Source organism: Halictus rubicundus, chromosome 3 (genome assembly GCF_050948215.1).
Source record: "Halictus rubicundus isolate RS-2024b chromosome 3, iyHalRubi1_principal, whole genome shotgun sequence".
NCBI classification, from domain to species: Eukaryota; Metazoa; Arthropoda; class Insecta; order Hymenoptera; family Halictidae; genus Halictus; species Halictus rubicundus.
In genome coordinates this window covers 19,993,996-20,021,084 of record NC_135151.1, presented here as the reverse complement: position 1 = coordinate 20,021,084, position 27,089 = coordinate 19,993,996, and the positions used below count along the sequence as shown (strand labels likewise).

Sequence of the window (27,089 nt, the reverse complement as noted above, 5' to 3'; positions counted from 1 at the left end):
ATTCGCTGTGCGTGCTTGCTAATTTGTTCTGGAATAAAATATATATTATTAATAGACTGTGGATTTTATGCATTTATGACAAAAATGAGTAGGTGCAATTTAAAACAGTAAAAATATTAGATTTTGAAAATACTGTCATAGTATTTCCAATCTATTAAACATATTAAGATAGGAAATAAATTTCTATTTCACTTCAGTTTGTTGGAATTCAGATAGAAATGTTTTATTTTGCATAAACTGTTGTGTTTTGCATAAAATGTTGCGTTTCTGAGCATTGAAACATTTTTTGTTGGCACCTTTTACCGTACTGTGGGAATGTTTCGTTTAGTATCTCGAATTTTTCAATAATTTATTTGGTACGTACTTGTCGACTTTTCTCTTCGATTTTCCTTCATACTTTTACAATCTCTAGTTTGAATTTTAGATTCTGCTCCGTAATAAACAATGCCAGTATTCACCTTGTTTCGTCAGAGGCACTCTGTTATGCTCTTAATTGTGCAAGTTTGAAAGCCGGGTAATAAAGATATAACAATGAGCGTCAGAGAAACATCAAAGGAAAGATTTATCTGAAGTGCATTGCAGATGTAAGAAGACGGTTTAATAATTAAAGTAATGAAGGAAAATTATTACGAATTTTCCTACGATAATATCCTGAAGTAAATGAAAAACGTTAACATTCTTAGAAACATTCTACGAATAGTAATCGCCACGACAAAAATAGCTTTGTGTTACTTTTCAACAATTTATTCCCAGACAAATGTAATTTTGAGTGATAACATAATTACACCGAGTGCAAACTTTTAGTATCCTTTCTCGTATTTCATGAAAGAAGCGTTTTAAATTAATGTTCATTTAACATAATTATACAGAGTGTCCTAGCTGAAGCAGGTCACCTAGACATCTCCATTGCTTTTAATGTTATGAAAAATGTTCGTACCACAGTTTACCCATTTAGGTGACTCTTAAATTGGCCAACACGTTTGTCTGCTTTAACTCCATCAGATTGTTCCTTTCGAAGGCACAGTGAACAGTATAATTAGTGTTTGTGTTGCCATTATTCCGGAAACAATAGAAAGAGCATCGTAATCAGCGATTATGCGTTTCAGAAAGAGCATAAACCGTCAAGAGACGTCGTCACTTAATAACGTAAACCGTAAGTTCTCATACCATTGTCTTACAATTTCATCTTCTAGTGTTCAAGGTCATCCGAAGGTCATCGTGCAGGCATATATAACTGTACTTGTTATCTATAACTATATAACTATAGTATATAGTATATAACTATATTGTTATGTTATATAATATAGAAAAACCGCACATTTCCAACAAACAAAATGACAATTACCTTGAAAAAGAACTAAAAAAAATAATTATGTATATATAATTAACTATGTGATTAGACAGAATAACAAAATTTTTAAATGTCAACGTATTAGTTTGAGCTGATTAATTTTGGTTAATCACCTGTCTCTAGCAATTGATTCGTAACAGTAAAAACAATGGAGATCGTCAGGCGACCTACTTCGGCCGAGGCACAATGTGTAGTCGCTTGCTGTCCAGTAATTAAATGAAAAATTAGCCTAATGAGAATTGTCATTCGAGTACACGGGTCGCGGTGAAGAAACCTGAGTTTAATGTTTCCACCTGGCTTTGCGGCAGCAAAATCTATTGCATCGGAGAAGTGGTCGGTTCAATTTGTGTGCTTTCTTTCAAGGTTAATGGTAAATGACGCGGCAGTCCTCCCATTGGTATAATTACTCATCCTCCTCCTCCTCCGCTCCCCCTTTCCGGCGGTGGAGTATTTTTCTTATCATCCGACGTTTCTATCCTTAAACGTTGACACATCCACGCGCAGCCAGTAGAAACAAATATCAAAAGAAGTGAAAAATATAATATCAAATAAGTATAACAATAATATCTAAATATAACAATATAAAAATAATTCTTCGCTAATATCGCTGTCGCTATCAACTAAGTTACTTCTGGGATTAGACGGAAGTTCTTGTTAAAAGTAGATCCAACACACCTTCCGGTAGCGAATTTGTATTTTTTTGCGGTATCACCCTATAATAATTTATGATGGGATCCGACGTAATGAACAGCATTGCTATTAAGACGTAGTTTGTAGACACACGCGAATTCTTCCTTGCGTAGCCAATTCTAAACTTTCGTTTGTCTTTGTTACAAGCTTCTTGAGCCTCTTCAGACATCATGCCAATTGGCAATAAGCATGATTTACTTATTTCTATGGCATAATAATTTGTGCACTGTAGCGGGCATATAAAACCAAGGGTATAAATTTAAATATACAGTAAGGTTAATTCGTTCACGAGTTATAAACGATTAAAAGTGCGATTTTAAGTCGAAAATCGTGAAAAACGGCAATTTTTCCACTTTTAAGCGTTTATAACTCGTAAACGAATTAACCAATATCGATGAAATTTTCAGCGTGTATATAATTTATTCGAGCGAATCAAACACATTCTTTAAATTTTCAATACAGGCTTAGATAAAAAAGCTGAAAAACCAACTTTTACTATTTCTTTTGCGATCCTGACCAATTCAAATTTTTTTCAAAAAACTTTTACACCTCGTCTGATAAACTAATCCTTCTAACTTCTCATTAACATTCAAGTCATTTGATCTAATTTTAAAAAAGTTATGTTGTTTCAAATAGTGTGCACTCAGTTTTGCTCCTTACTGTAAATCTTTTGTTTCGCGAACAAATTTCTCGAAATTTAGAAAATTAATGTTGTGACCCGAAGGAAGCGCAGATAAGATATAAAAAAAAATCGTTCAAGAAGTTCCTTATTAATGCCTGTTATTTTCGAAGTTTTTGTAAAGTTTTTGAAGAAACGTCTAGCCGTGTTACCATAATTTGTGGAGCCATTTCCTCCTGCTTTCCTAGAATGGCCGTTCGGTCCACCGTACGGTGTTACAAAGATTTCAAAAAATTGTGACAGGCAGGTTAGCAGATATTTACAGCTGATTTTTGTCAGAATCCCTTCTATATGGTTCAAACTTAATGCAATAAAAATTTCAAGATGCGATCTTTCGAGACTTTCTAGTTCTGCTCTATTAAAGCCAGCTAACCGTCATAGAAAAATGGTACTTAAAAAATCTCTAAAAATTATTGTAAAGGACTTTATTAACGAACTTTCTGAACATTAATGTAAAGATTTACTCATGATAATATAGAATATCGTGCATGGAAGCTTAAAGATTCATATTTATTGCTCCGATATAATTTTCTTCAGAACAAATATAAACGTACAATTTCGCCATATTACTGTTCGGAGAGTTTTCACGTATTTCGATACTTATATCACCATTAAATGAATTGTTACGGGTATAATTAGTAAACGTTCCGAAAGAAGAATATATGAATGTTGTATCTATTTTCTGACGTGACTTTTCCCCCATTTAAAATGGCCATTCGCGACACTCTGCAGTGTTTTCAATCCAGCGAAAAGGAGCAAACGGACGCGGAGAAACGTCGATAAACGAGACGACGCGACGGTTCGGTGGTAAAGTACGCCGAAACCGAAAAGGACGAGCGTAAAATAAACCAAATAACGGCACGGAACTGGGCAATCATCGGAGTGGTGCGGCCGGTGCGATGAGCTAATAAGCAGTATTAGACGGGCTCGCTCGCGGTATAAATTACTACATCGGTCTGAAATCTTGGCCGCGATGGTAGTGATTCTTGCGGCCCCCAAGAAATTAATCGATCCCCGTAATCCCTGTCTTCACGTGTTCCAAGGGCGGTGGGGGGGGGGGGGGATGGAAGCATAGTTCTCTCCGTGTACGTGTTGTGTCCTGCGGTTTCTCCGATTTCTCACACGAGTTCGGTCGCGGTGTTCGATCACGTTTCTTGAATTCCTCCGCGCCGCTTGGCCCTTGTTCGAAGGTGTAATGTCGGTGGCTGATTGAAAATTGCGCGTCTATTACGCCGCGATTCCGCTCCGCCGGAGAAGTAAAGAATCGCGATGCGCGATCGGAATTTCACCGTGCCCGGTTCCCCTCGCGATCGATTAATAATTTCCAACCAGGTGCGTGCTACTCTCGCGCGGCCTGATTGAACCGTTCGCCGAGCGAAGTCGTCCAGGATAAAGCAGCCGTAACGAGAACTTATTACCGGACGTTTTATTTAATAATATCGTTTCGCGGAGCACAACCTGAACGCCCGGGGATGCCGAAGGAAGCGTGCTGATTCCTGCTGTTGTTCTGTAAATGGTTCGCGAATAGGCAAGACAACGCTCGGCCCGGCCCGACCTGACCCGGCGCGGAAGTACTCTCGTTCTCTTTGTTTTCCTCTTATTTTTTTTCCCCCTGGCAACCAAAGAGGCTGCCGCGGACCGTATCCGCCTCCGTTTCTCCCGGCATCGTTGAATTATCTACCGCCTTCCACGCGCCGCAAATGATTTCCATATAAAAAGTTCGCCGGCGCGAAAGTTTGCGCAGTCGTTGCGCCGCGAATTATGAATAACCGGGTTTTGAATTTCCGGTGGCCGGCCCCCGGTCTTTTATACTTACATGTATCCCGGCAAAAGAGAAAAAGAAGAAATGATCTCACAGTTGAAGCATCCGCGAAGCCGAAATTCGAAAAATTGCCGAACCGAAGAGCCGCGCGATCTCGACGCGGAAATGATCGAGCGATTCGAATCCCGGTGAAGTGGACAGGCCCGATGGAGAGGACGGGTCAGTCGAAACGATCGGAATCAGAAGAGCCGGCCGAATTATACGGAACAGCCGGGTCCAATGAATTAGACGAAATAATTGGCAAACTTCCATCAGCCTTTTCGAACCGGTCGACAATAGCACGATTGTACTCCATGTACTCGCTGTGGTGAAATCTATACTGCAGCGATGCAAGCGGACGAGTCTCTAGTATCTGGAAGGAGGCGGTCGCGTTGAGATAATAACCGATCGCCGATTTTTCATGCTTTAATTGTGAACCATCTTCCACCATCTTCGACTTACACTAACGAGCAAAACCGAGTCTACACTATTTGAAGACTTTTTAAAAATTAGATCAAATGACTTGAATTTTATTGAGAAGTTAGAAGGATTAGTTTATTAGACGAGGTGTAAAAAATTTTTGAGAAAAGTTTGAATTGGTCGGAATCGCAAAAGAAATAGTAAAAGTTGGATTTTTATCTGAGCCTGTATTGAAAATTTAAAAAATGTGTTTGATTCGCTCGTATAAATTATATCCATGCTGAAAATTTCACCGATATTGGTTAATTCGTTTACGAGTTATAAACGCTTAAAAGTGGAAAAATTGCCGTTTTTCACGATTTTCGACTTAAAATCGCACTTTTAATCGTTTATAATTTATTCGAGCGAATCGAATATATTCTTTAAATTTTCAATACGGGCTCAGATAGAAAAGCTGAAAAAACCAACTTTTACTATTTCTTTTGCGATTCCGACCAATTCAAACTTTATTCAAAAATTGTTTACACCTCGTCTAATAAACTAATCCTTCTAACTTCTCAATAAAATTCAAGTCATTTGATCTAATTTTGAAAAAGTTATGTTGCTTCAAATAGTGCAGACTCAGTTTTGCTCGTTAGTGTACCTACTAAAGGGTGTCCCAAAATGCCCTGACATTTTAACTTATGAATAAAACATGTTTCTTTTTATAAGTATGAATGTTTTTATTCTAATGTAACGTACAAACATGGAGGTTACGTGTGGAATATCCGACAAATGGCCGCCTCGTCCCTGTTTGCAAACGTTCACTCTCCCGACGAAATTTTCGATAACAGTTTGGCATAATTGCGGACTAATTTCAGTAATGCTGCGTCCAATTGCTCTTCCTTGAGCTCCGGAACGGTCTGTGGATCATTGGCATACGCTTTTCCTTTCAGAAAACCCCAAAGAGAAAAGTCCAATGGCGTCAAGTCGCAGGATCTTGGCGGCCAATTCACATCGCCGCGGCGCGAGATAACTCGACCAGGAAACTTCGTCTGCAGTAACTGCATTGTTTCGCCCGCAGTGTGCATCTTCTTGGAAGAATATGTCTTCGTGCAGTTCAATTGATTCCATAAAAAGTTGGTTATCACGTCACGATAACGAACACCAGTGACGGTAACCGCATTTCCAGCAGCATTCTCAAAAAAGTACGGGCCAATCCAAAATCCGCAGCAAACGGTAACTCGTGGTGGATGCGTGGGAAGCTGTTGAATCGCTTGTGGATTTTTGATCCTCCAAATTCATCGCTGAAAATGATTTTGCGAGACGGTGCGTTATGATGACCAAAATCCGTGCGGACTTTTCGAACCGTCTCTGCAAAGTTTTCACCACTTTCGTAGTGAATTTTCACAATTTCTATGCGTTGCTCGATCGTGTAATCCTCCGTGACTGAACCTCAATACTCCCCAGTTGCCAAAGATTAGTACTCTGTGTTCACCACAAGAAAAAATGGCGCGCAATTTCAAATGTCAGTGGGCGTGGCAGTTCCACTCTGACCAATCAGCCCCGCGTTCCTTTCGCGAGACTTCTTGCGCGACACGCACAGTAGACACGTTTGTTACTCTGTTCACGATTGTTCGCAGAGCAGCCGGCGTGCTGCTATTTTCCTGAAGAGGGACATGGTTCGTGGAACGAGCGATGGCCGCCAACCGTAATCTATCTCTGTTCCGTTGGTCGTTGTCGAACTTTCGTCTGGCGCGTACATCTTATTTATCCGCGGGAAAGTTTCTCACGCGGAATTTCCCGTCGTTGCTGCCAGGTTTCGGTCGGCTAGCTGGCTGGCACGGCTTGCTTTTCGGCTTTCGAGCGGCGCATCAGCTCCATTCATTCCCACCGAAACGTAACTTTCTTCGCCCGGAATCTTTGGCGCGGCATTGTACGCCGCCGTGAAATAAATTATCGCCCGGAACGAGCCCGAATCCGAAATCCTCGCTCGGAACAGCAGAATTTAATTAAAGCCAGACTTAACTGTTTCTCGTCTGTTGTACATCCGACGGTAATATCTTGGAACGCCCCTGGATTTACTGTAATCAGAGGTATCGTTGTCTGCGCTCCTCGCGCGGGAAACTCGTCGAAACGCGTCGCCCGGCTCAGCGAAATTGAAAAATGTGATTACTTGCTATTGGGAGGACGAAGAAGTTACTTGTTGTACGTAACGAATGCGTTCTTGATGGGCAATTAGCTCTTACAGGTTGTTTACACGCAGCTAACCTGGATACAAGCCAGGAGCGAACATGTGTAGCTTCGTTATCAATTGGCCACACTGTACCAAATTTTTCTACCAATTTTGTACCAAATTGGCCATTCCGTCTTGGTCATACATCTTCGCAAATTAAGGACATTTGCGAAGCTGCTTGAGAATTCAAAAATTATTCTGCGTTTGTTTGGGACACGCTCCAATTATTTTCGTAATATTGTTGAAGCGGTTAATGTTTCAGTATTATTAACACACTATCGGCGGGTAACATCATGAGCTTGACTCACACGTCACGTCGTTGCTTCAAGGTTGCTTACAAAGAGTTGTGCAAAACACAATATTCGTTACATGAAAAAAAAAAAAACAAGCATTGGTAAGTGCTTTACTAACACTTAGCGTACGTTCTGCATAAAAGGTATTAATACCCTTCCCGCCGATAGTGCGTTAAATATAATTGATAGATTGAAAATAGTATAACAGTGTGCTTAAATTTTTCCAATACTTCTGCTACTTAAAACTAGACCTACTAATTTTTGTGATGAACGCATCAAATCCGCAGTCTGATAATGAAGATCAGAGATTTTTCTCCTCCGGAGTCAATGATCTCTATCACTGCGTCGCCGCAGCATAAATCTGACAGCCGCGCGTGTGGTCCGCTTCGAAATTTCGGCTTTTTGATTTAGACCCGGTCGCAGTGTCGCGTGTTGTCGCCTCGAACACGCGTTACCCGCAGGATTACGACCTGACCGGCTAATTCGGAGTGGCAGAACGCGCCTCCCCCGATTCGGGAGGATGTTTCTTCATTTTTCCCGGACGGTGACGTAACTTCGAGAAAAATGCGAATAAGGAGGTCCGCGACGCGGCGGTCGCAGCCCCCACCTGTCCGCAAATTGCCTCCTCCTTGCTCGTTTTGCCGTGCCCCGCATTAAGATTTACGATTGCATCTCCGTGCCGCGTATTTGCAGCCGACCTCCTTGTAATTAAGTACAAATCAACGAGAAGCATTCGGCATAGCTGTTCCTGCGACGCGAAGGTCGTCCGCTCGAAGCTACGCTGCCCCTCCGGCGCGGCGCGGCGCGGCGCGGCGCCGAGAAACGCCGCTTACCTCTGCGAGCCGGTTTTTCACCGTTGATTGACAAGATGATTGTATCGCTCATAAATTACGCGTTACGTTTTGTTACGGAAATTTGAGCCGAGGATTCGCCCGTTGCATTTGTCGCCTTTCAATCTCGCGGCGCCGATGCGACGCGACGCGACGTGACAAACGCGGACCCTCATCTCGCAAGGGAATTAGCCCTTATTTGGCGAGGTGGGAACAATTCGACTTTCGCTGAACAAGGGTTTTTTGGCCAAGGAGATATTCGGAGGTAGCCGCCCGTTCGCCACGCGAGGAGAACGCGCCAAATTACCTTGTGCTGATGCGATATTAGGGGGACCCATAAGTAATCAATTATTTTGAAATCTAAAACGAACTTTGTAGTAAATTCAGGTTTTTATATAATCTCCATCATTATGAAGGACAGTTTGCCATCTTTCCTGCGAATTTTCAATCCCCCTCTTATAGAAATCCAGGGTTCGTCGAGCAAAATATGATTCAAGGTGCCTCCTAACATCTTCTACAGAATGTTTTATTTCTTAAATAATGCTCCAGAGATCTGAAAAGATCAGAGGGGGCAATATAAGGTGAGTACGGGGGTGCGGTCAAACTTCCCATTGCAATTCTTTGATTCTTTCCTGAGTGAGTTTCGCTGTACGGGGCCGGGCATTGTCAATTTGCAGTATTACACCTTTTCCGTGGACTAAAGATGCCCTCTTTTTCAATAGTTCTGAATACAGCCGTTGTAATTGCTGACGATACAACTCAGCAGTAACTGTTTCTCCAGGTTTCAACAACTCAAAGTGAATCATGCCACGACAGTCCCACCAAATGCATAGTAACACCTTTCCAAGTGATAAGCTAGGTTTAGCGGTTGATATTGCGGTTTGATTTGCAGAAAGCCGTTGCTTGGAACGCTTTATGTTATCACAAAGAATCCATTTTTCATCTCCGGTAACGATTCCGCTAAGAAATGGATCTCTACGAAATTTGGACAGCAATCAAGTGCAAATTGATCCACGAATATTCTTGTTGGTATAATTGATGCGGTACCCATATTCCTTGCCTATATGCCTTTCCCATTTCGTGTAGGTGCCTTTGTATAGTTGACCATGTGGACCCTAGGCTTCTCGATAATTCTTGTATACTTAATTTTGGATCAGCTTCCACTAGAGATTTTAGGGTGTCGTTATCAAATTCAACTGGTCGTACACTTCGAGGCCTGTCGGAGAGATCATAATCGCCAGCAGCAAACCTTCTGAACCAACGTTGACACTTGTTGACCTTCAATGCATCTCCATAAACATTACAAATTTCCTTTGTTGTTACATTAAATCCCGCATGAAAATGAAAAAGTATGCAATGACGAATCTGATCCTCGGAAGGTACGGCCGCCATTTTATTATTGTAAAAAAAAAATTATACTTTTTAGAATATTTTGAACACAGGCTGCTTCACCGAAAACTGTAAAAGAATACGCGTTTCCTTTTCAACGATCGGTACAGAACTAAATGCAAAACAAATTCTTTGCAAATAATGGATTACTTACACTAACTCCCACTAATATTCGGACGCTTTTAAAAGTCGTATAACTTTGTTAACATTGGACCATTCTACTTGAATTTTTTTAACCAGTTAACTGTGTTTGACGAGTATACTCGTCATGAAGAAATGGCAATATTTTGTGTCATGACGAGTATACTCGTCAAAGCAGCTATAATTCGAACAGCGGTTAATTTTTGCGACGCAACTTAGGTACACATTTTTCAAAGAGGTCGCAACAGCTAACTGGTTAAGAAGTTAGCACAATTGGTTTGCTACATAATGTGAGAAAAATATTTTACAAAAATTGCAATTGGTCGAAATTGCAAGGAAATACTAAAAGTTGTATTTTGCAACTTTTCTATGTGTACTTACATTGAACATTTAGAAAGCACGATTTGTAGGTCTGTATGAATTATACATATTCTGAGAAGTTCATCAAAATCGATCAACGTTGCAGTGAGCTACATATGTTTCAAAATGATCACATTAGGGCGAAATTCCCTGACAAGGCCAAAATTCTGCCACTTTACCCTTAAGTTTTTATCGTCAAACGTTTGCAGCTCATTGCAACGTTAACCGATTTAGATGCAATATTCCAAATATGTATAATCGATACAGATGTACAAAACGTACTTTTTAAATTTTTGATATAAGCTCGCCTAAAAAAGTTGCAAAATACAACTTTTAGTACTTTCTCCGCAATGTCGCCAAATCGCAATTTTAATCAGACATTTTGTTCAGACATTTATTCCAACTTCTCAAAAAAATTCAAGTTGTATAGTCCAATACCGACAAAGTTATGCGATTTTTAAAATCGTCCGAATATTAGTGGGAGTCACTGTATGGGTAGCCCTAATATAAATGAAACGCGTCTCCTCGCGTCGCTTTTCTGTTTTTCCTATTTTTCGACTGTTTTCACGATGGTGATTGCGAATGGTCTCTCAAGTTTTTTGCAAAGTACGTGCGAGTGATTTTAGAATTGTGCGCGCAGGGGCGCAACGGTGTTCGAACCGGGCACGTAGCTCGCCATTTTATTCAGCTTCGCCGTCTACGAAATTCTTTCGTTTACCGACCTACTAGCTTTAAACATTTCGGCCGGGGACGGGAGCCGGGGCAGATTAGCAAACAGCTCACGCGTCCGTGTGCCAATTTCGTTGCTAAAGCGCGGCCTCAAGACGCCGGCAATGAATTTTTATCGGTCTAACGCCAGTCATTTGTTCCACCCTGGACGAGGAATGGTAATACTTAATCTCGCTGCGAATTCGAGCGCAGTCGGTTCACGTAGAACCTTTTCCAGAAAGGATATTTAAATGTATTACCCGGCCGCAGACGGGCTCGTGAGAACATTCCCGAAATTCGTCTTACTCGAAGGTGGTTGCCGTGCGCCGTGCGCCGCGCCGGCGAAAGCGAAAGCAAATTATTCCACCCTTTCATCCTGCCGGTTGCCCGCCGCAGGAGAAGCTTCTTGCGTTATCATTTCAAGTAGTCGGTTTTCTTTGTCCCGCGACAAAATTCTTCAGTCGAATCTCCAACAGGATTACCGCCACCCTTCCTTCCTTCCTCCCATCCCTTCTCGCGTTGACGTCCGAAGGACGTTCACCCGCCGTCGAACTTCTTTCAACCCCCACCCTTAACCCAGAGGTCGAACTATCTTTCCAGATTATTCGCTCTAATTCGAAGTAATCGGTATCGATCCGAGGTTTCGCGCTTGCCGGGTAATAAAATCCCCTCGAAACGCGGTTAGCTAGAGGACCCCGCGGCGGGGGATGGAGCGCGTCGAACACCAAGGCAGCCTCCAAGATGAAAGTTTTCCGGAGTCAAATTAAACGGCGGATTCGTACGGTTGTTTAATTGGGCTCGCGGATTAATTGGTCGGCGTGCGTGGCTGCGACGATCCGACGCGCGCCAGAGGTGGCAAAAAATAGACCATCAGATTTTTCAGCGACGGGTCGCGATATTGATTTCCACAAAGCCAGCTCCGGTATTCCTGCCGCGAGGATGAAATTTGTACTAGTCACGGTGTACCTCCGGATTTTCACTTTATGGCCTGCCTCCCCTCCCGTCCCGTGACCCCTCCACCTTGCTCGCAACCTTTTTCTTCCGTTTTCTCGCTTTTTCCTCTCACCTGCTACTCTCTCTCTCTCTCTCTCTCTACTCTCTCGCCCCGCCACTTTCTCTCTATCACTCTCTCTCTCTCTCTCTCTCTCTCCTCCGCGTTTTCTCTCCCGGTCTCTTTTCGCAGTTACGAGGGCAGAGAGGCTGTACTGGTTCGCGTGGCGAGTTTGCCCCGCCATTATCTCGGGCCAGCCTCCATTGGCCTGCACGGAACGCCTGTAAAGTGAAACAAACGATTCCCTCGGTCTCTATGTGTGTTCGAGTCCTGCCGCCGCTTATTGGCGACGTACGGCCCCGGTCCCGGGCCAAGATAAAGGGTATCCCCGGCGAAGAGTGCCACGGCGAAACTCGTAAGTCACCCTCCTAATTTCATTCGCCAGCGGAAGACTCGAGCCTGCCATCCGACACGATGAAGATTTATCGACCGGTTTGAATGGACCCGGTCCTTTGTAGTACTCCGGGGTCCCGCCGAAAATCTTGCACGCCCTGTCGCCGGGACAGACCGAGATTGATCATTCCCGGGCGGCCGTTGACGCGCGAACGCCCACGGCGACGAAAATCCCGCGGAACTTGGAAAACCGAGCCCCGTTATCGCCGCCTAACGAGCACCGCTTCAAGATAGGTCGTTCGAGCACCCCGGGTATAATGGAATTAGTTCGCGTTACCCCGACGCCGACGCCGACGCCGACGCCGACGCCGACGCCGACGCCGCGCCGGCCAAGTTTTATACGACGATCACTTCGCCGAGATTAATTATGTTTATCGACTCGCTCAAAACGACCGATTCATCGGCTTTAGACGCGCCGATTAACCTCTGAATAATCGACAGGAAATAGTGACGCTGCCAGCAACTGCTGTGGATCGCTTTTCACACCTTTCATTGTATCGAGCGTTTCGTGTGACCATTATTAGGCTAACTTTGATCCATTTGATACATAATATTAGGTCGTCCGATAAGTTCGTGCCGTTTACTGCTTGTACCATTTAAATTCTAAAAATAAAATATGTAATCACCCTTTCGTTCCACAACCTGTTCTGACATTTTTGGCAAAGACATCATACCGTCACTATAAAATTTCTGCGGCACGAACTTATGGGACGACCTAATATATTGAAAAGAAGAATTTTATTTAAATGAGCCTGCTTGATGCAAAAATGGTGAGAGGCGATATAGGTAATCATTGGATCATCAGGAATTAAGTAATAAAGCGTTTACTCTATATATGTCCCGAATGCCTAGCGGATAAACGTCGCAGAAATGTCCCGCGAGGGGTCACGAACCGAGGCCTCTAGAACTTCGCTGGACCTGAAACACATGAAGGACCTTCATGTGTTTTTGACATACAGTGTGTCCCACAAACTCTGTCCACTTGAATATCTTCGTTATTTCAAACAATACGAGAAAATGTTACTTACAGAAGTTGTACGATTTAAGAAACTACAGAATATGGTATAAATGATATTCTTGCAAGTGGAGTACCTTAAATACCGAAGTGTATTTGTCCTAAAACTTACCGTTGCTGAAACATTTGACTGTTTTCGTGAAGAATGTTCGAAATGTCGGCCATCTGTAGCGATGCAGCGTTATAGTCTTTCAACTGTTGCGTCTCTTACACGTCTCATTGTTGGAGCGTCCATTGTAGCACGTACTGCGATAATTCGTTGCTTCGTATCTTCCGGAGTTGTTGGTGCATCTCGATACACAATATTTTTCAATGTTCCCCACAAGAAAAATCTAGGGCTGTTAAATCTGGACTTCGTGCTGGCCAGCAAATAGTGTCACCGCGTCCTATCCATCGATTTCGGAATATTTCGTTAAGTGTACTTCTCACCCTTCGAGCATAGTGTGTTGGACATCGTGCTGATACCACATTGTCCGACGAGCGCTTAATGGCACGTTTTCTAATAAATATGGCAATGTATTTCATAAGTACGTATCATATTTGTGACCAGTAAAAGTACCGTCAATGAAACAAGGTCCAATTATTTGTTGCCCTATGATTCCACACCATTAATGGACCAGGGTCTGATGATCAATTTCTCGTAGCCAGTGAGGATTTTGTACTGACCAATAATGCGTGTTATGTAAATTAACGCGCCCGGTGCTGGTAAAGGCAGCCTCATCGGTAAATAGTATTAAAGAGAAAAAAAGTGGATTGATTTGTAGCCGCTCTTGAGCCCATCCACAAAATCTAACACGATTCACATAATCCATGTCATGTGATTTCCGGTGAAGGCTAACGTGGCACGGATGATATTTGCGACGAGTGAGAATTCGTGATGCACTACTTTTGCTGACTTCAGGTTCGCGCTGAATCTGACGTACACTGATATGAGGGTTGTACCATTGCAACAACATTCGTTATCTTCATCACTGCAGGCTTTCCACGATTGATCTTACGAACAGCGGGACTTCCAGTTTCTTTTAATTTTTTACACAATCTTTCAAAAATCTTGTGGGACAATTGCGTTTCTCTTACTTTCCCCATAAATTAGAAGCATCTCTAATTGTTCTTCGAATGAAAATTTCATATTCTTATGTTCGCTAACTGAGAAACTGACTGATACTAAGAGACTTCGAATGCCTACCGATGTTTACATTTGACATAGTTGGTAGAACTTTCAGCGAAGCGCAGACAGGAAATCTCCTATACGCACTTTCCTTAATAAATACAGCTCTTTCTGATGACGTTATGTCGTCGCACTGATCGCTCCAGTTCAAAAAGCGCACGTGCTTAAGGGGGCCGGCAGGCATTTGGCCTTGACTGTCACGCTATGTTACGCTGTGCCTTTTTTTCTAGACATTTTACGTCTTAAATAAGTAAGTAATCAATTAAAAATGCTTACCACCGTGTTTGTACATGTCTTTGCTACGTCTGTATAGAGCCTTTTTTCGATACGAACACTAAATCTCTCGAAATTAAGAGAACCTCTCAGCGGCAGCCATCTTGTGACGTCATACTTGCTTCAGAATTCGAATTTTCTGCCGAATATTACAAATTACTCCACGATGAGGTAGAAATTCGCAATTTGGGCTCCATACAGACGTAGATTGGACTTTTAGGAAACACAATTGACCACTTCCAAACTGCTCATTGCAATATTGAAGAGGCAATTTGTCTAGATTTTGACCCTTGCATACGTATATGGATTTCAAACCATGCCGGCCCCCTTAAGGAATTCAGAGAAGTTGAATAAGTAACAATTTTCTTTATTGGCCCCTCAGACCCAACTTCTGCGCCGGGGATTTGAACTGGGAGGACCTTGCGATGAGCTCCATTTCGAGAGTGTCATTAGACATTCCTTCTTTTATATCTGGCTTCGATTGAATATTTTATGAGGGCCTTTTAAAGCGATTCGGCGAAACCCTGACGGATCAGACAATTCCGCAGTACCTTTCACGCTATCATCGCTCTCTCTCTCTCTCTCTCTCTCTCTCTCTCTCTCTCTCTCTCTCTCTCTCTCGGCCTTTCTTTTTCTCTCTTTGTGCAGATCCGCGCGTGCGCGTTGTTTCGCGGGAATACGGCGTGACAATCAGAATTCTTTATTAGCGCGACATCAAGCTTCGTTAACGGGACCAATGGCGGCCATCGTATTACCAGGTATATCAACGGCCACGTACCTATCTCTGCTGCGACCAATGTGCACGTGTGTCACATTTATTGGAGTTTGAATATCCTGCCGGCGATAATGCACGCACACATTTGATTATAAACGTACTATTATAACCGTATGCGTGACAAGGCCGTGTTAATCAACGCTAAAACGGGGACAAAGTGCGCGCCATTTCATGGGCCGATTTGAAGTCAATGGGGTGCACAGGACGGTGGCAAGGATAGCTGGATCAATTTGTTGGTCTTCAATCGAACCCAATCGTACTTGGAAAGAATAAAGCGAAACGATTAATGAAATTTATACGTCCGGTTATACGCGCACACTTTTATCCCGTCAATATTACTGAGATTGCGGCACCAGGGTCAACAGTCGCGGCAATTAATTTGGTTGCAGTGTGCGCGCGCGTTTGATTAATAATCTTGTTTTCTGAAACAATCTGCTTTTCGTTCGAACGTCCGGCCGCGCCGAAATGAAAATTCATTTCGATCACGATATCCGTTCCGTGACGTTTCGATTTATGATAAATATCCGATTTCGCGCAATTACCTTTCACCAAATTTTATTTTATTCGGTGTTCTCTGTCAACGGGCCGCGGCTGTTTAAACAAAGACGCGTTTGCACTCCTGATGGCCCGGTATTTGTTCACGCTCTTTGACCACAAACAGATTTTCCAGCTTCGCTATTCTCCCAAGCGCACACAAAACCGTACAGAGATTCATCGGGCAGAACGAAAAACAATTTCGTAAATTCATGAACGCCTTAAACGGACGTTTCGGTCCAGAAAGGTAAAGATGATTTTCAGGATTTTCTTTCTGAAAAAATAAATAAGTTAGCGGTTTTCGCAATTTGTTATATACATCCGCCGGACAAATATTAGTAGCGGCAACATTGCTTCACGTAGCAGCTCTCGAAAAATTCTGTTGGAATTAGACATTCCATCGGCTAAGAAAACTATATACAGTGATTCCTCTGTATATGTCGCCAAGGCCTGGATGATAAACGTCAAATAAGTGAAAAATGTAAGATGAAATCGATTTTTCCTAGATTGAGACCTCCTCAAAATAAAGCACACGCGCTATTCCTGAAACGTGTCAGTGTAACATTAGAGTCGGTCTGTTAACAATACGATTGAAAATTTTCACGATTATTGCTTTCGCTGGAATCGTTACAAATTGAATTGAAGAAATTCCAGGATGAAATTAGACGCGATGGAAGACGATTATTACGCGAAATGTTTTCGGAGCAATTCGAGGCATCATTGTCGTGGTTAATTTCGATGGCACAATTAACGTAATTGCTACGGCTATCCGTCGTTTCCGTTGAGCGCGAAGCAAAGGGTTGATGGTAACCGGTTTAATCCACGGTTTATCGCGAAAGTCGTCATCGAGCGCAACGGCAGGCCGTCCCTTATCGAAAACACATCGTTCCGATACAAATTAGCGAGGCCCTTTTTTGAAGTATATAACGCGGTTCGGGCGATTTAATCACTTCGCGTCCGGCCTCGCTGTTTTATCGAAGCTGTTTCGTCCAATTCCACAAAATGAGCGGCAAAAAACTGGATGCGATATTACGCTGCATATTTATAATAATCAGCGGCCTATTAGATTGCGTGCACCGTACATTCTGCGGGAAGCCTTCAAAGTTTCCTAGTATTTCGTTCTGGAATGGCTAACGAACACGTGGAACAAATTTGTAATTATAAAACTCGATGTTCGCACAGTGGTGATTGTACGTGTACTTCGGACTTTGAAAGTGTTGGAATTTGTCTTGGAAATTTTACAATCAAATTAACAGTAATATTCCGGGGACTTTAACTTTCAGTTTTTGTCGCCGCCGATGAGTATTAATTGGCCCATTAGTTCGCACCGTTTAATGCTCTGATAATTAGATGAACTGCAGATTTTATGATTTATAACAAAAATTTATCGGTATTTAAAATCCTGGAAATATACAAATATAAAAAGAATTTAAGAATACCGATGCACCGAGCCCAACTTATTAAAATTATTAAAGAAATTTTTATCTTGCTCATTTCTCTTATATCTGGCGCAGATAATTCTTGTTTTACAAAAAAGATCCGCGGTCTATTGATTGCGTTGCTTTTCGACGTTCCTTTTTATGTGTTCGATATGGTGGGATTCTTTTTTTTTTTCCGTTAAAAAATGTTGTAGTGCCTGAACGAGGGTATACTTCGTCGGGGCAATATCTGGAAAATATTGGGGGTATGGTGAAATTTTCCAATCGAATTCGCATAATTTTTTTGCGCGTTTCGCCAGAACACACGATCAAAACGACTCCGTTCCATGAGCCGGCGGCTTTCATAGCCGTTCCTATTTCCATCGAACATCTATTAGCTGGTCTTAGGATATTCAAAATTCCAATTCGAATCGATCAAATTCGTATTTCGTCTACCGAATTTCGAAATCAGCCCGCGTCTACTTTGAATGAACGTCCGGAACATGATTAAGTGTTCTCCAGGTAAACGACCATTCCGTTTTCTGCGCGTACCGTACGATAATCTCCTGTGCAAAATTCATACAGCCGAGTGCGCTTTTCACTCACGATTTTTCACTGCGATAAAGACAAAATGTTTCTCAAATTTTTCCTCTCGGATCTTCCGGCTACTTCCGTGACATCTGTTGTTATTAATATTAGATTTACGTGACCTGTCAAAAATGGAGGGTTCTACATTTTTACATTGTTTATCGAGTTTTTAATGGCGCACTTTTGGGAAAGGGTGTCGCCAGGGTGTAAAGGGTGTCATTTGCGGTATTCGATAGCTTATCCAAAGAAAATACCTCGTGCCAATTTTCAACCCTATATGTCGCCACGGGGGGTAATAACGGGGCGACAAAGAAAATCAGGTTTTACCGTAATTTCTCTCATCCTCCTCAACTGAAAATTCTGAAGAAAATCTGGCATACTTTAGGTATTAGAATGCACATCTATGAATTTTGTCCGAATTTTTAGCCCCGAATCCGAATTTTATAAAATAAGAAAAGCTTTGAAACGCCGATTTCTTGTAGAAGGTATGAGATACTAAGTTCATATTTTTACAGTTTTAGCATCTGGTTATGGTTGTCAGCATATAATTTTTTCAGATTTTTCAAAGTGCGGGGCACATAGTTAAAAAAATAAAAAACCGCTATTTTTTACCTTTTCCTTTTCCGTACAAGTACCATGTTCATGTGACTCATATTTCTTAGATGGATATTATATAAAATTTTAAACAATGTGCATGTATTTCCGTGGAAGAGTTCTCACCCCTCTGCCGCATTAGTCTTCGTCGCTGTCATCATTGATTACCCTTCCTCAAGACAATGTTTTAATTGATTGACCCGAATTGGGGGGAAAAGTTACCCTCTCTGTGCCAGTACCGGATTAGTCGCGTGGCATTGTGACAAATACACGATAGAGACGAAACGCGACACGCGACCAAGCCGTGGCGGAAGAGTGGGGGAATGACGTCGTGGAGGGGGAAGGTAGAGTGGGGAGACAAGTCTTAATCCGGCGACTCCGAATAATGATAATAATAGACGTTTGATCGAATGATTTTTGTCACGATTGGAATTGTTTTTTTTTTTTGTACTGTCCACTCCACGGTTGGAGTTATATTTAATAACTGACGCGACCTCCTCACCAAACATAGAACTAAATACAATTTACGCGGCCTTGAACATATTAACACAGATTTGCACAAAGAATTGCAGGCTTATCACCGCATATACGAAAATGTCAGAATGTGCAATTAGCACACTCGAAGTACTTGAAGAAAATTAAAAGAAGATTTATACCGTCATAATTTAATAAAATACAAATGGAAAGGTATATTTATATTGTACATGTTCTTTAAATAACAGATAAACAGACTTATGAGATTGTAATTTAATAAAATACAAATGGAAAGGTATATTTATATTGTACATGTTCTTTAAATAACAGATGAACAGACTTATGCCATTGTAATTTAATAAAATACAAATGGAAAGGTATATTTATATTGTACATGTTCTTTAAATAACAGATAAACAGACTTATGAGATTGTAATTTAATAAAATACAAATGGAAAGGTATATTTATATTGTACATGTTCTTTAAATAACAGATAAACAGACATACGCCATTATAATTTAATAAAATACAAATGGAAAGGTATATTTATATTGTACATGATCTTTAAATAACAGATAAACAGACATATGCCATTATAATTGAATAAAATACAAATGGAAAGGTATATTTATATTGTACATGTTCTTTAAATAACAGATAAACAGACTTACGCCATTATAATTTAATAAAATACAAATGGAAAGGTATATTTACATTGTACATGATTTTTAAATAACAGATAAACAGACTTACGCCATTATAATTTAATAAAATACAAATGGAAAGGTATATTTACATTGTACATGATTTTTAAATAACAGATAAACAGACTTACGCCATTATAATTTAATAAAATACAAATGGAAAGGTATATTTATATTGTACATGTTCTTTAAATAACAGATAAACAGACTTACGCCATTATAATTTAATAAAATACAAATGGAAAGGTATATTTACATTGTACATGATTTTTAAATAACAGATAAACAGACTTACGCCATTATAATTTAATAAAATACAAATGGAAAGGTATATTTATATTGTACATGTTCTTTAAATAACAGATAAACAGACTTACGCCATTATAATTTAATAAAATACAAATGGAAAGGTACATTTATATTGTACATGTTCTTTAAGTTAAATTAAATTTCTGCAATCGATATATTCGAATAGTCGAAATTTCTTATCCGCGGTAACCAAAGTTTACCCGCACACAGCTGCGCATACACGCCGGTGGGACTCGCGTCGACAAGCTATTTTTCCGAAGAAGAAACCAGTTCCAAATATCGTTCGGAGTGTGTCACGGTTGATCGATATAAGAAACTAACGGCTGACAGTCTCCGAACGTGAAACGCAAGCGAAGGAGACGGACTCCGAGGCGTCGAGTGCTCTACTCGGATGGAAAATGGATTTTTCCTGCGACGCAGGAAATAACACGCGAATCAACCGGCGTTCCCGATCGAGTCTTGACGTGCGGTGTGCTCTCGGACCGTGTCGTTGAAAGTCACCCTGTCTTCGATGACTGTCTGAATTCGAACGGGATCGCGGAAGAGTGATAATGAGAGAAGAGGTCGTGCACGGTGTAGCCGTGCCGCAAAAGAACTCTCCTAGCTTCCCATCGAGATCACCACCTGCCACGACAGCGGAGGTGTGGGAGCGAACCATCGGCTCGGAAAGTAGTAGAAAAGAATGAGAACCGGGAGAAAGAGAGAGAGAGAGAGAGAGAGAGAGAGAGAGAACGGCAAATACCGGTTAAATGAAATTTCGTCGAGGTATCGGTTAAAGATGTGGTCGTAAGCCAGGCTCGAACACTGGTTTCCCTTGTCTTTCGACGGGATTCCGACTGTCAAGTGGGGATCTTTCACCGATAGTCCCGGGGGCTTTTTGTTGTTCCGGCCCGGTGTCCCCGGGACGAGTCCAGTGTTTCACTATCGACGGTAATTCAGTCTGAAGCACCCCGGTAAACACTCGCGTAGTTCCGGGGCAAAATGGCGGTCGGAAACCGGGAGCGGTGCGCGCCGGAATAAAACTACGGTGGAGCGTTCGACGGTGCCGGTAACCGTGATATAGCGCGACAACTTAACGACTGTTCGCGATAACGATTATTGTAATGACAATAGGAACGGTATTACCGGTGTCAGTTGCATTTAGCGGAAAAACAGAGCAAAGAAACCGGGTTGTCCAGTGGTGGCGGCCAGTTAAACTATTACCCTGAAATTTAATCGAACCGCGTTGTACTCCATTGAAACCGGATTAAACGTTACGACGCGACCGGCGACCGGCTGTGCGAGGGGAGGCGCTGTTTTAACAGGCCGATAGGGGACGGGACCGGATCGTTGATACTATGTTAAGGGGATAGTTTAATCGGCAAATGTATCGCAACGACCAGAAACTTTCCTTTTCCCTCCTCGTTTCGCGCAACATTTCTACCGCGGATTCTCATCTGCCAACGTTTCTCATCGTCACCTAAAACTAGAATTTTTATTGCCTGCGATCGTCCTGCCGTTCAGAAACTGATAAAAGGGAATATACCGCGTGTCCCACCAGCTCTGTCCACTTGAATATCTTGGTTATTTTAAACAATACGAGGAAAACAGAACTTACAGAACAGGACTTACAGAAGTTATATTAGATTCTTGCAAGTGGAGGAGATATAGAGGTCACCTCTGTTTTTTTTTAATGGAATGTCCAATTTTTACGCCCGATTTCGATAGATTCCCGTATTCTGAGCATAAAAGTGCTAAAGTGTATTTGTCGTAAAACTTACCGTTGCTGAGATATTTGACTGTTTATATTCTATTACTTTCATTATGGAACGTATTGAAGGCTATGTTCACGTCAAATGTAAACATTGGTAGGCCTTCGACGTCCCTCAGTGTCAGTCAGTTCCTCAGTTAGCGAACATAAGATAGTCAATGTGAAATTTTCATTTGAAGAACAATTAGAGATGCTTCTAATTTATGGAGGAAGTAAGAGAAACGCCATTGTGGCTCGAAATTTGTACGGTGAAAGATGTCCAAACCGCATATGCCCTTCACACAAGATTTTTGCAAGATTGTGTAACAAGTTAAAGGAAACTGGATGTCTCACTGTTGGCAAGATGAATCGTAAATAGTATGCACTGATGAAGATAATGAAATTAATGTTGTTGCAATGGTACATCGTAATCCTCGTACGTCAGATTCAGCGCGAATCTGAAGTCAGCAAAAGTAGTGCATCACGAATTCTCACTCGTCGCAAATATCATCCGTGCCACGTTAACCTTCACCGGAAATTGCATGACAGGGATTATGTGAATCGTGTTAGATTTTGTGGATGGGCTCAAGAGCAGCTACAAATCAATCCACTTTTCTTCTCTTTAATACTATTTACCGATGAGGCTACCTTTACCAGCACCGGGCGCGTTAATTTACATAACACGCATTATTGGTCAATACAAAATCCTCACTGGCTACGAGAAATTGATCATCAAAGACGCTGGTCCATTAATGGTGTGGAATCATAGGGCAACAAATAATTGGGCTATGTTTCATTGACGGCACTTTTGCTGGTCAAAAATATGATACGTTCTTAAGAAATACATTGCCAAATTTATTAGATAACGTGCCATTAAGCGCTCGTCAGACAATGTGGTATCAGCACGATGTCCAACACACTATGCTCGAAAGGTGAGAACTACACTTAACGAAATATTCCGAAATCGATGGATGGGACGCTGTGGCACTATTTGCTGGCCAGCACAAAGTCCAGATTTAACACCCCTAGATTTTTTCTTATTGGAAACATGAAAAATTTTGTGTATCGAGTTGCACCAACAACACGAAGCAACGAATTATCGCAGCGTGTGATACAATAGACGCCCCAACAATAAGACCTGTAAGGGACGCAACAGTTCAAAGACTACAAGGTTGCAGATGGCCGACATTTCGATCATTCTTCATGAAAACAGTCAAATATCTCAGCAACGGTAAGTTTCAGGACGAATACACATTAGTACTCGTAGTTTCCGTTGACTTCGTTATCCCGGCCTAATCTTTTTTTCCGCCATTATTTCAGCCGATGCGCGGCACAGGACTGTCGAGTTAAATTACTTACCATTACCAACGAATGCCGAAGCTGCTACAAGATGCGGGTCGGCGAAACTTAATCGAGTATCGTCATCTTGGACGAGCTTTCCGTTAAAACCGCTTCCAGCGCTATTCTTCCTCCCCGGCGCGGCAGCTCGCTCTCGCTGATGACGGAGGAAAGTTGACGGTAAAGTGGAAATTGCGTTGTATTCTCACTTCGGGACCGGAGGCTCCGACACGAGGAAATTGCGGCGAGTAGCGTGCATCCTAAATATTTACCCGGCTCTCGCCGTTACATCGTGCAAATATTCCACCCGCGACTGAGAAAACACGCATGTCTACCGTCGCTCTGCGCACCATCGTTCCGGTAATTCCAACGAACTTGATGAACCCCCCCCCCCCCACTGAATGTCTCGGACCAGGCCAAAGGCGCAAACAACTTGCTCTTTCGGCTCCCGTTGACAGTCAAACGATGGCGCCCTGTCTTACGAGCGTGGTTCTCGACCATGACTAATTCCGGTAAAGCTACCGTCCACGCGGAAGCAACAACCAGCAACTTTTAGTTGATGTTGCACGTAGAGGTACACTCGAAATGGACCTCGAAGGGTTAATCTATTTTGAACAGTCTTTGAACTGCGGCTAAAACCTTCTGAAGGTCACTCGAAAGCGTAGCCTTCACAACATATACAATAAAGGTCAGTACAAGGTTATTCAAGGATCAGTGAGCTTGGAAAAAGAGCGGAATGTCGTGTTATTTGACAACAAATTTCTACGAGTTTGAACGGGATTTTTTGGAATTACATTGTGATCGTTGTTATTGATAAACGCTTCACGCCATCGACCTCGTCTGATTAGCAACGGAACAAAAACTCTTACTGTTCTATATTTCAATTCTTACTGTTTTATATCTCATCTACTTATTTTTTCTTTTATCAATACGTAAAATCTTTAAGCTATTTGTTATCAGAAATTGTATGCGGGTGGTTGAAACAATCTTTGACTATGTTCTTGCGTTGATGAATCACTAATCACAGTTGCAGGCGGCTAATTAGTATAATTACATGTAGGTATAATAAGTATAACCTGGCATCTGTTGTACGTCAAAAAGCGAGAGTATAAATCTGCAACCTTTGTGTCTCCTGATTGCGGAAGAAGGGTCATCGATATACTTCATGTCTCCCTCCCCTCATCTGGCGACACTGTTACACACTACTACATAACGATGAAGTCTAAAAGTGGGGGAAGCACCTAAGCGGGGAAGGAGACCAATGCTAGAACTCCCTGCGTTACAGTGAAGTCTTCGAGATGGAGAGACTAATTATTTTAAAAAGTAATTATTTGATAAAGCTCAAAATAACAGGTTTATTTTAATAATAACCTGTACCGGATTGATCCGGTTGATCGTGATTTTAATCAAGCTAATTTGATTTTACGTCAGGCTCGGCGAATTTGATTCGGTCAGTTAGTATGTGGGTCAGCAACTTGGTATCCTATTTCGATAATACATATCCATTAATGTAATAACCTAATGATCTATAACCTCTCCGAGTGACCTACACTTCTCCGATTATTCTTTTAACCTAAGTAATGAGATATGCAGCTTTAACATATCTCGCGAAAGTTGTACGTTTCTGAACAGTTAAAAGCGACGAAACCGCAAACATTATTTTTACATATAAAATTGATTTTTTGAAAAATCGGTATGGCAAGAAATGTTTGATCTCAGCTATCGTAGCCATATTCTATGACTTCGGGTCGGTGAGGATCTGTAAAGAAAAGTTGACATAAAATTGTCCCTGATCTTGAAAATCACGGTGAAATTCTTTTTACCGCATCGTATTTTACTCTCGTAAAAAAGATACCAAAGTTTCATTACTAGTTAACATTGATTTTGTCTCCTAATAGAGCTGGCGATACTTCGGACAGGAAAGTGGAGTATTTTTGACCCATTAATGAAATACGGTCCAATAATCTGCTCACTAATTATGTCGCACCAAATATTGACATTCCGCCGGTGTTGACGGTCGATTTCATGAAGGCAACGAGGATCGTGTTGTGCCCAGTAGTGCATATTTTCAAAATTTACTTCCCTGCGATCTGTTAATTATAGCTTCTACAGTTCATGAAATGAATTTTACAAATGTGCCATTTGTATTTTGCATCCGATTCAGTGACCATTCGCAACATTGTATACGGGATGCATTTGCGAAGTTATGGATGTATTTGTGAAACTGAGATTTTGTGTTTCACATTATGTGATATTTTCCGAGTACCGTGCAAAAACAAAAGTGGAGTATTCGTCGTTTTCTACAATTTTATTAAGCTTTCGCACGGCGAAGGACACATACTCTTCCGTCATTTTACCGAATCTCAAAGAGTAGAATGCGACGACCGACTTGAACCGGGATATTTAGTTTGACATATAATATTTCAGTTCTCGCGGCATTGTCATCGCATGCACCGTAAACGATGATTATATCGTATTTGGAACTGTTACTAAACAAGGTCATAAAAGTAGCCCGCAATATCTTTCGCAATAACTTCCACAATATACAACTTTTACTGTTCACCGAGCTTGGGAGACTGAACCGATTACGAGATAGTAAGGTGCCTCATGTCGATAATATCTAAAATCTATCAAAAACTATACTCGGAAACATAACGTGCCGTCATAAACGAAACTGCGCTTAGTTTACGGCGAATTATCTCGAAAATATCTCGGTAAGTACTGAACCTACCACTGCAGGTCAAATAACCGGTTTCGAGTTTTTGATTTCGTAATTATTCAAAACAGAATGACCCTCATATCTGCGCACCAAAAATAATGTTCAAAATACAGGGTAAATCGACAATGCCTACAGATCATTTATTAAAAGATTGCAATATTGCATAAATGAGGATGGTCAACATTTCGAACATTTATTATGATATGTAAAGGTCAACCCGACGCAAACAACGCGCAATCTTTGCTGAAACACGTAAGTTTTAAACTTCCACATTTCATCCGCTTCAACATGATTATTCTTGCTCAAGGTCATTTCAAGGTCAAAAAGGTGGTATCCACTAAATTCAGTTTTTTATTGTCTATCATGCTATCGTCAAAAAATATACTATTCCATTAAAAAAAACCATCGGTGACCTTGAAATTTCATGAAAAAACACGACATAAAAAATTTTTTTCTTCACCATTATAATTACCCCCTGCAATAGTGTCACTTTGTCCTCTGAAGTTTTCTGAGAGGACTGTAAATACGAAAGATATTTAGGTGTTCCCATTTATGTGGAACGCCCTGTGTATAAATGACTCAAATAATTTTCAAATTATATAAATTAATCAACGCGCCTGCAGAGATTTTCTTGGAAACTTTTCCCTTTAAAATATAGATCGTAGAATTTTAAATTATAATGTTTGACGTGGGTCTCGCTGCAAGGGCTTCCCCGCCGAGTGTTAGGTCTCTTATTCTGGGTACCCTTGAAACTTTAACTAATTCGCGACGTTCCTTCGAGTCGAAAGTTCTCGGATGTTTGCGCAGGAGAATGCATCGTGTGCCCTCCGCGACCTTCGTTCGCAGATCGTGCGAAGCAGCGTCGACGTTATTAATTCGTAGTGGCGTAGAAAATATTACCAATCAATACACATCAGAATTACAAAGTTTCGCCGTTGGAAAGGCGTTGCTCTCGAACCGAGCAATCAGCGGAGACGATCCTTCAACGTCAGCTGGCACCGTATCCTGGCATAATGATCCCTCCGGGGTCCCTGGCCGCAGCTTAACATTATTTCGCCAGGTCACCGAAATCCTCGCGAGCGCGTTTCTTCGCCGTTGTCCCGCCGATCCAGCAGAACTTCCGCTAAAG

The 27,089-nt window shown here is 41.6% G+C and overlaps 1 long non-coding RNA gene across 1 annotated transcript in view; it reads left to right on the top strand.

Moving 5' to 3' along the window:
• Positions 1-23,888, top strand: part of LOC143352926 (uncharacterized) — an 83,385-nt gene extending 59,497 nt beyond the window's left edge. Inside the window, exon 4 of the long non-coding RNA XR_013082020.1 lies at positions 23,224-23,888. This is a non-coding gene — a long non-coding RNA (uncharacterized LOC143352926). The remainder of the gene's footprint in view (positions 1-23,223) is intronic.
• The last annotated feature ends 3,201 nt before the right edge of the window (positions 23,889-27,089 follow it).